Raw genomic sequence first — 11,017 nt, forward strand, 5'->3', positions numbered from 1 at the left:
GCAGTTTCCTCCACGGTTGGAAGCAGATCTTTGTTGAAGCATGAAAGCTCGGTGTGTGATCTGTGCATGTGTGTGTGTCTGTTAGAGAGGGTGTGCCAGTGGGGGTGTCTCGATATGGATAGTCAACCCTGCTGCCGACTCTCTCCTGTCTGCAGCACGACACTGTGGGACTTTCCCGCCTGCACACCTTGAACATCAACACGCTCCTGCCGTCGATTAATGACAGCATCCCAGAGCGTATTATAACCTGCGCTCATATGGACATCCCCGTCCGTCCGGTAAACAGGTATTTTTACGACATAATGAAGACTTCTGCTGCATGTTTTTGGAAAGATGCTTTCGCTGCTTGCCTGTGCTGAAGTACCTAGAAAAGATGCACAAAAAGTCTTATGTTGTTTCAACCCAGTGGTTCCCAAACTTTTTTCTGCAGGGTGTCAATCCCCCCAATCCGACTATCACATGCACCCCAATGCTTATAAAGCAAGATATGAAGAAAAGTGCCACAACATAGTCTTTAGTTTTTTGGCTACTACGTCATTAATTATAATTAAAACCATGTCAGTGCCAGAGGGAATGATCAGTTCTGCTATAGTGTGAGGCATTTAAACCAGGAAACTGCAAACTACTTCAGGTGGGTTTAGCATTTGGCGAGACAGATGCTGCTTTAGTAAAACTACTCTGCTATTTATAATAGTTAAGTTATTTATTTCTAAAGGAATCAACAGGTTTTTCCTTGTGTTCAGGATGAGAAAACCTCCAATGGGGTTGTAATTTATTTGGCTTTATACTATCAGATGCTATAGTTCTGAGACATAAACAAGACCACAGTGTGTTGTCTTGTCTTTGACCATTAATTTGCTATTACCTGGTCAAGTCATAGGGCAAGACGTACCTCAGCATATTTTCTTGTCTTCTTTTGGTAGTTGAAATATCTGTTGTTAATTCATCATCGTTTGCCTATTGGTACTTTCACAGATTTGTCCAGATTTTGCTAGCAGTACAAAACCTTTAAGTTTTATTTCGCCTAGCCCCCCCTCCCGGCTTAACTCTGGATTCCCCCGTATGGCTGCCTGCCCCCCTGTACGGGTACCACTGCCCTTACCCCCTGAGCCCCGTGCTCAATTACAGCCATGGAAAGCACACATTTGACATTTTGTAGGGTCATCTCTCTGGACCAGGGGTAGGCAAGTTTGGTCCTAGAGAACTGCCGTCCAGGTTTTTGATGTTTCCCTGCTCTAACACACCTAATTGAAGTTAAATAGATCCAACAACTTATCAAATTCCACTCTGTGACTCATTCATTTGAATCAGGTGTGTTGAAGCAGGGAAACATCTAAAACTTGCAGGACTGTGGCTCTCTGGGACCGAACTTGCTGTTCTAGACATACTGGAAATTTTGACTTTTGATACCTGATGCTGAGAAGTGCTCTTTGGCATCTGTTTAACCCATGTTTTTGGAGCCTAACCAGAACAGACAGAGGCTTTTGTTCCACCTATTCCTCCTCCTGCAGGTGGTCTGTGGCTTCTCACTGAAAACACTTAAACCCCTCATCCGCACCCACTGTGGAGGGCCGACTCACACACTTAATGGACGCTCCCTGACTTTCAGCACCTCCTCAGCAAGAGACCTTTAAGGCCTGTTGAGGAAACCACATTGAGTGTGTGTGTGTGTGTGTGTTTATGGCACAGGTCCATAGGCGGGTGTGGAAGCCAGTGATCTTCCTTGTCTATCTTCACAGTCGGGTCAGACAGCGCAGGTGTTCCCTCAGCACTCAGGCTCTCACACTCTGATCTCAGCCCTGCTGTTTGTCAGCTGGGGATATGACTTAGCAGCAGGGAGGAGGAGGAGGGTGGAAATATAGCTGGCTTTGTTGTATGCCCCCAATTATCAGAGAGCATAATTTCTATATTTAGAAGACTACGTTTGGGAAGACAGGGGAGGTGCCAGGAACCTCACCTGTTGCTTTAAAGCTGTGGCCACTTCTAAGAGTGTGTTTGCGCAGGGACGGTGTCTGCAGCTTTGTGTCACTGCAATCCTGCAACTATTGATTTCAGGCTTTGTTGTTTGTTTATTTCTTAGCAAAATTGCTGAGCGCACAAATTATTAGCTGCATGTGTGTTTATAGGGATTACTGCAGAAGTGTAAGTATAGCGTTATCCACTTGATACTTTTGGGATTTTATTCGACTCCAGAGAGAAGAATCCAGTGAAAAAATCTGCTGCCAATGTTCCCAGATATCATCCATTCCTCCAACCCTTCCATCCATCATTCATATTTTTATGGATTGAAACAAATCATCTCTCACACTTCCTGCATCAGTTGGAGTTCAATCTTTTTTTTTTTTAGCTTCATAGCTCGCAAGTGGCAATTATAGCAACATACCTGATTTACTAACACTCCACGTTGCAAGCTGTCAGCTCCAGTGGAAAATATGCTGCTCTGTTTGCATCTCCATGGAGATATTAGTAGAAAACAGTGATGTACACAGTGATGTCTAGGTGTGCAGAACAAAAAGGACGAAGAAGCTGGGGTACTGTCATTCCTGAAGACACCAGTGTCTCAGTTGCCAAGGCACCAACAGTGAATGAGGCAGTGATGCGTTTGCAGTCACTGTTACTGACTGACGGTGTTTTGTTTGACTAAAGGCATCTGAACACACAGTACCTGGAGGAAGCTGAAGAGTCTAACCTGATATAACAAACAAGCAGCTGCCATCTGTGGAAACTAAATCAGCACACACACAGAGGCAGAGGGTCAGTGAGATATAGTTGTTATATGACATGAAGATTACAGGGATTTGACAGGAGATTGTTAAACTTATGAGACTTGAGCACAGATCAAGGTGATTTGATGTTAAATAGATTAAATTTAACACTAAGTTTACTGTAGTTATTGAATTTTTACTCACTCATTTTCCATTTAGGACTTTGCTTCTAATCCGTTTTAAACCTAATGCATTAGGTATAGAATAATATATCTGAAATCCCTTTAGCTACACTGAAACGTTGCGTATGTAACACTACGTGGTGTTCATGGATGGGATCTCAAGATTAAGTCTGATGGATCAGGGCATCTGGGATCAGAACATCAGGGTTGCATCTCCGTTCTTTGCAGATGATGTGGTTCTGTTCACCAGCACATACTTGGATAAAAACATTAGTGGTTTTCAACAAAGTGTAAAGCAGCTGGGATGAAAGTCAGCGCCCTCCAAATCTGAGGTTGTGGTTTTTTTAACCAAAGTCTTTGCCTCAAGCTAAGGATCTTAGGATAATATCTAGGGATCATTTTCCCAAGCGATGGTAGGATGGAGTGAAAATAGAGAGATTGGGGCTTTCTCAACAATAAAGCTTTCATTTTATTGTTCCATCTACATGCCGTCCTTATCCATGTTCATGGCATTTGGGCCGTGACAGTAGGGACACAAGAATGTGATCATAGACACAAAATGCTGAGATCCCTCAGTAAGAGATGAAAAGTGTCACTGGGAGAGCGATGTCGGGGTTTCCATCTGCTGCACCCATGACTCAATCTCAGATAAATTAATCAACATTAGATATTCTTTCATTTTGTCTGCAGTTTTGGTATGAACAGGTGGAAATTTATTTGTTCACATTAAAAGTGAGTTAATGCATCCACAATCCATTGAAATTATAAATTATAATGTGATTTTATTACAAGGCATTATTATTTTTTGCAAATACGTTCTGCATGACTTTACATCAAAAGACAAATAATGCCTTTTTTCCAAAGTTGACCAATTGTCTGAGGTCCTTTGTTAAAAATGCTACAGAAAAACAGGTCAACAGCTCCTTTTCCCACCATGACAGGTCTGTCCAAACTGACCCCATGAAGAGTATATGTTTGAGATTGACCCTCAAAGCCTGTTATTACTGAAAAAAACTTTTAAAAAGTTGGTAAAACTGGCTCCTAGAGCATCCTATGTGGTGTCCCCATTTAAACTCAGGATCCCAAAATGAGTTTTATCAATTTATTGTTACAAACCAGGTGGTTATTGAACGGATGGGTTGGTGGATGATTTTGTCTGTATATGAAAGGGAATGACAGAGTGAATTTATACAACGTAAATACAATTACAGCTTAAAATATATGTCATCACTAACAAGTGAAAGATTAAATAAATACAGCTGAGAACCTACCTCATTAATGCATCCATTGTCCTGATTTTCCCATTATCCTCATGGGAAAACACTTAACGCCTAAACATGTAACACAAATAATAATAATAAATAATATTCAAATAGAAAAGAACATTCAGATTAAAGGGTTAATTTCTCAATTAATGGTGGTTCCCTTCGTTCAGGTGGTAATAGTTGATGGCACATTTTCCTAAGGCGTTATTAAAATATCTACGGCATGCTTTGGTTAAAAACACCCTTCAACAGCTCTTTTTTCCACCATGACTTAACAGCTCTTTTCACACTGACTCATGTGAAGGCCTCATTTCTTCTTCTTTTCTGTTGAACATCTTGGAGATTGGTAGGACTCAGCAACCTCTAATCTCTTCTTGATGAGGCTTGTTTTTTCTGCCTCTGTCCGAAATGACTAAACCAAAATAAAAAAAGTTTATCTTTAACTAAAAGAGCTGTACGTATAATCTGGAGCTGTGTGAGATTACTGCAGCCATGTCAGAATCACAATATCTGTTCCTGTGTTGGTTTTATTTTACCTGGAACTCAGTAGAACATATAAATGCATCTTCTCCTAAAAGAAAGCCACTTACTTTTAGTGAAAACTAGAGGACAGCAGCCCAGTTCATCTAGTAATTAGTAAAGTAATATCTGATGAGGAACTGTGTTAAAATAAAAGATAAAAAGGAAACCTGAGCAATTTTACAGATGTTTTAATAGAGGTGTTATGCAGGTAAATATCTCGGGAAGCCATCGGCTGATGTTGATAATCAACACCTCTTTCAATGGCCAGAGTCAGGAGAATAGAGGGATAGCCCCCACATTCACCTTAGAAACACCATGAGGATCCAGAAAGAAGTAAAGCCCAAGACAGTCTATGACAGGAAAAGTGAATACCTCATTATAAGCTGTGGAATTCATTACTGACTCAACTCAAAACCATTTCTGAGTTTAAAACCTTCACCTCTAGGCTTAAGTCTTGGCTGAAAACAAACCAAAACTGCAACCATTTATGACTAGCACTTTATGTGTATGTGAATGAATTATAGATTTTGTATTGTGTGTATAGGTGAGTTTTATATACGTTTTGTATCATTGTGTATTAATGTGGTGCAGAAAGGCCCAAAGACAAGAGTTGAGAATTAGCTTTGGCTGAAAACTCTGCACGGCATCAGCTACAAACTTGTGTGACTATGTACAAATGCAATGTCCCTGTCAAATAATTCAAATAAATAAAATATAAACCCCTTTCATCTTCATGGAAACTTACGGGACCTTTAGAGCTGGAGTAAAATTTGTGCCACAGAGCAGAAAAAGTAAAACATAATATATGTTTGTTTTTTCCTTTCTTTTCTTTTCTTTTTTTTTTTTTGTTTTTTTCTTGTTTTTTTTTTTTTTTGTTTGTTTTTTTTGTTTGTTTGTTTGTTTTCTTTGGTGCTTTTTGTCCGTTACCTCACAATTTTATGTAAAACAGTGATGATACAGCCATCTTTGTAATCAAAGAGTCTCTGCGGTATTGCATTAAGAAAATAGCAGAATCTTTAAAGTGGACAGTGCTGTTCTCGTGTTTTTATAAATCTTTTTCGACTGTCTATTGTTTGGATGCATGCTTGATAGAGTCTTTAAGCTGATTTTCTCTCTATGTTAGGATTGCTGCTTCCTAGTGTGTGCAAAGATCTGCTGTAGGCTACTGCATGCATCTCATGCCGCCCCCAGTCAAGAAGAGGTTGAAGCTCATTTTACCAGACAGAGCATACAGTAAGTAGCCAGAGAGCTCACTCTAGCTCACAAATCAGCTCAGACTACCACCCGTCAAACTGGTAAATAACCTTGTTGTGCATCATGTTCTGTTCATCAGCTATTGACCGTTGCTTCTGATCACTTTTTTTTTTTGGCAAAGTATCCATAACAGTCATGTTAGACTGGCCCAGGTTGTTAAAGCACCATTTACAGGAAAAAAAAACAGCCAGCTAGCAAGTTTATACTTGTTATTATTATAGTATTCAAACTTCTATTTAGTAAAAAAAAAAAAAAAATTTAAATGCTTCCAAGCTGTGATTTGGAATAATAAACAAAATGCTGGTAGTGCATTATTTCATTTGAATCTTTTTTTCTGTTTTACCAGCCAATGAGAATTTTTATATTAACTAACACCAAAGCATAAACCAACAGTAAAAGACTCCAAACGTCGCTTCTCTGAGGTACAGTGAATGCAGCTTTATTTGAACTTGATACAGATGAAGATGTTGGATATTTCTATTCTGAGCTTTGTCACAAAAATCCCCAGAAGCACTGAAGAGGAGACTGTTTTATATTTCCTCTTGATGTAGAATTTTCCTGATTTTATTGATGGCTATTTTGCATGCTGAAGACAGGAATAGATAAAAAAAAACATAAAGAAGCTAAAAGAAATGCTTTCAACACTGAGCCAGGAGAGGCAGATAAAGAAAAAAAAGATCAACAAGACCATCTCTATAAGTATATTAAATTAAATGTTTGGGGTTTTTTTATTTGTTTGTTTGTTTTTTTACTTTATGACCTCTTCATCTTTACCAGCTTCTTGTTCTAACTTCTTCCTCCCCCAAACATCTGCTAAGCAAACCAGTGTGTGAATTCCTCCGGAGCCACCATGTCACCCCTTCCCCTGTCCTACGTGTCCACATTATGGAGTCGCAAATTAGGTCCTGACATTTGGACGCTATAATTGTCCCCCTGAAAAGCATGAGGCATCAATTAAGCGTCATGACAGGTTATCCCTACAGGACATACTCGCTGGTGCTGGACTGTTCGGCCAGACGGTGCCATAAGGTCACATGAACTAATAGATTACATAAAGATTTCGCCCCAAAACTGATGATAAAAACTGTTGCTGTGACATTTAGCTGTGTGAGAAAATGTGTGTGAAATCCAGGCTTGGTGGGGGGGAGTGGCAGTAGGTCTGAGGATGCCGCTGAATTAAATAGCATCACAGATCCCTTTGATTTTCCAGCTCTGGTGCTGTTTGACGGTTTGTGGTCCCACAGGGCGTGGAGATCTTAAGGGTCAGAATGAAGGTCAACTGGTTAATTTCCATAGCTTCCACTTTTAGCATTCTTTTAAACTTTGGAAGCAATTCAATCAGCAGTGAAAACAGGACTAAGCAGCAGCCTTGAACCATGCAGCACACTCGTAAACAAGATGGATGAATCCCACAGAGAAATAAAGCATAAACTATGAGCAGCTTTGACCGAGTTTGAGATATATGAGTACAAAAATATATTGGACAAAATAAACATATTATAGTACACCTTTTAAAATGACATACACAAATAACTAATGTGCAGAACCAAATGTTAAATTAGTTATTTGAACCAGATGATGATCAAACCTCTGAAAATCTCTTAAGCCAATGCAAAATATGTTTTTCCAAGGATCTGTGCAAAGACACACACTCACATGTTCTCTACACAAACTAATTCAGGTTTGGTTTTGTTTTTGTTGTCCACAGATGGAAAACAAGTGTCCTCAGGGAAGCTAGAGGCTGCATGAGGTTGTATCATACTTGCATGTTCTCTGTGTTCTTGCATGACAGCATTATCATTGTTAACACTATCGGCATTAACAAATATTACAAAACATGATAAATTTCTCAGAAAATGCACAGTACCAACATAAAAATGAAGAATTATAATATTCTGATGGAAGAAAAACAAGTCTTCCTCTCTTCATCAACAGATGAGCTCAGTGTGTGAAGTCAGGCTTTCTCTTCAGCTTGTTTGTCTTGATACATCATGCACAGTGTAATTATCTATTTTGACAATAACGGCACCAAAAGTCAGAGCAAAGAGTCCAGCAGTGTGAAAGCCTGCCTGGTTAAAGAGCATTTAAGAGGGAGACTGTACTCTTGCACAGCCTAGCAGTGAAAGTGGAAATGTGCTTTGTTGCCCCTTAGTCAGGCGGAAAATTGCAAACCCATTTGTCATTGTATGCCAAAATGCAAAGGTCAGTCAATGGATTCCTTCATGACAAGCTTACGGAATCAAATGTTTTTCCACGGCCTCACCCTTTCACACCTGCACCTCCAGGTAAAATAACAAAACAAGAGGAGAAGCAGAAAAGAGGGCTTAGAGGACTGACTTAAAGACAGGGGAGAGAAAAACGATATGTGAGAGGAATTCACCGTGAAACCCTGCACTTCTATTGGCCATTTCAGCTCATTTGAACCAAATATGCATTTAACTCACAGTGGCAGATGATATGCCAGTTTTTGGATAAAGTCCAAATCTGGAGAATACCACTAATTATCTCTGCGTGTGACCGCAGAATATTCTTACAGGCTCCAAAATATGTTGTTTTCCTCTCTCTGAAGATAGACAGCTTGATTTGATATAATAACAGCAACACTTAAAACTTTTCCACTGTTTGATTGACTGTTTCATACTACTGAGGGACTCTGAGCTGCCATCGTTTCTCACAGCACTTGTTTTAGTAACTTGATTACCTCTGAGTGCAGGCAGCAAACAAAGATTGATGGCGAATCCTTTGCAAGTATCAGCCAATGTTTCTGGGTTTCCAGTAAAAGCCAGCGGATATCCTGATGTTTGATATCTGATCATAGTTTCCATTCAGTGCATTGGTCACAGTTTGAATGGAGAGTTTAAAAGAGCAAATCATGATAGTCAGTGGTTTGGAGCTTCACACCACACATAACCAAAGCTAATTTAAACTGGATTGGTCCATACTACACAGACCACTCACACAAATAAAAAATCTTGTGGTGCAATAAAATCTTAGATAGCATCCAGATGTTTATAGAGATTATGGTGAAGGGATGACTGCTTTTGCAATTTAGAGCATATTAAGACAAAGATATGTCCAAGACAGTCTTACTTTGGCATAATTTTGTTTATACTGCTGAAGTCTATAGGAAGCTTTTGAAAATAATTAGTTATGATGAAACAGAAGGAATGATAATCAGCAGCAGCCAAATGTGTAACTATAGCATAATAGCAAAACCATACCTGCAATGGAGAATGTGAAGTTGACATCATGCAGCGTTAAACTGCAGCTTGGTTTGTTAATGCATCATAAAGAAAAGATCCCACCAACACTGACGCTGTCTTTTCTGTCTACAGCATACTAGCGGTGTAACAACACACTGATCTACACCAGGGCTCTTTACCTCCAGTCCTGCAGGTTTTAGATGTTTCCCTGCTTCAACACACCTGACTTAAACTGATTGTGCAGATCTTGACAATGAGCTGTTGGATCTATTTCATTTGAATCAGGTGTGTTGGAGCAGGGAAGCATCTAAAACCTGCAGCTCATGGACCAAAGTTCGACACCTTTTGATTAGATGATCAACAAGGCGATTTTATGCAGAACTGAATAAACTGTAATACACACAAAAAGAAAAAACCTGATAAATTGTTTACATTGGCTTAAGGAACGGTGTATAACTATAATAAAGTGAGACTGTACTAGTTTGGTTATTATAACTAAAGTCTAAAGATATTTTGTTTGAGATTATAATCATATATATATATAAAAAATTCCTTCATGTCTACAAACAGAAATTTCTTATCTTTTACTTGATGTGAAAATTTCAAAGCTCGCTATACAGAATGTTTGATATGTTTGTTAAAAGAAGAGAATGTTTTCAGTTGAGCTCAGAAATAAAAAAATACTCTTTTAGTTGCTTTTAGTGATTTGATATAAAGTGTGGTGTAAGCTCAAATCGATTGCCAGCTCCTGTATTGAATCTTATCCATATTGCATTGTGGCAGATTTTGTGTGGAGTTGGCAAGTCAAATAATTGTCAGTTGAATTAATATAATATATGTTGATGTGATTTACACCCTTCCTGCATACAAACCTTCAGGACAACATGTTTATGCACATACTGTAAGGCTAGCCAATCATTTCTCAATCCATTTCTACTCCATATAAACACATCTATCCACTACAGCTTAAAAGAAACACAGCTTTAGAAAGCTCCAAGATTAGATAAGACTTGTTTTTAAAGATCTGATGCACAATATCTGCAAAACTGTGAGTAAAAGTAAACTTAAAACTCACAGAAGCTGCATTTACTCCTGGGTTCGGAGGAATCCATGTCAGCAAATAGATCTATATTGTTTATCTCAGTCTCTGGCAGCACAATTCTATTTCTCCCATTTCTCTCTGTTCTTGTCTTCATAGCTCACATTCTCCACAAAATTAGACTATTTTCAACCATGTTTTTAGTAAAGCTTTCAAGTGAGAGAAATGCAGAATAACAATATGAAGCTTTTTATTGTAACATTACATAAATCACAGAGCTAAACATGAACAAGTCCAAGCAAGTCACTAGACTACAAGAGTCGCGGTGTTTCTGTAGAAGCGAGGGGGTGTCTGAGCCAGAGGGAATCAATGTGAATCAATAGACCTGTAATCTGCTGCACTACAGATGCTACACTCAGTGCCTAGCTATATCACATATCCATCGTGTCTGTGTGTGCAACATAAAAGCTGAGTGAAAGTGGATTAAAACTGTTTCCACAATTGTTTGGATGACTGTAACCTCAGATCACATTAAGTGCTTGATAAATGAAAGCAGAAGATACCCGGACTTTTTGGTGTGTGAGCTCACTGCTGCTTTGGCTGCTTTCCTTGTGATCTCTGGGAGTGTAAAATGTGGTGGGGAACTTCAAACAGGCGTTGCAGCATAGCTCTGATCCTCCTCCACAGTAATAACTTTGAGTGCTTCTGGAAAAAGGAAATCCCCTGGCCAAGAAAGACACATCACTCCACTACAGGGGCAACAGGACAGGTGGTTTAACACAGCCAACCTCAAATCCCAACCTTTAAATAGGAGCACACAAGGCTAGCGGAGTGTGCTAAACCAAGG

This window comes from Melanotaenia boesemani, chromosome 7, assembly GCF_017639745.1.
Source record: "Melanotaenia boesemani isolate fMelBoe1 chromosome 7, fMelBoe1.pri, whole genome shotgun sequence".
Classification (NCBI taxonomy): domain Eukaryota; kingdom Metazoa; phylum Chordata; class Actinopteri; order Atheriniformes; family Melanotaeniidae; genus Melanotaenia; species Melanotaenia boesemani.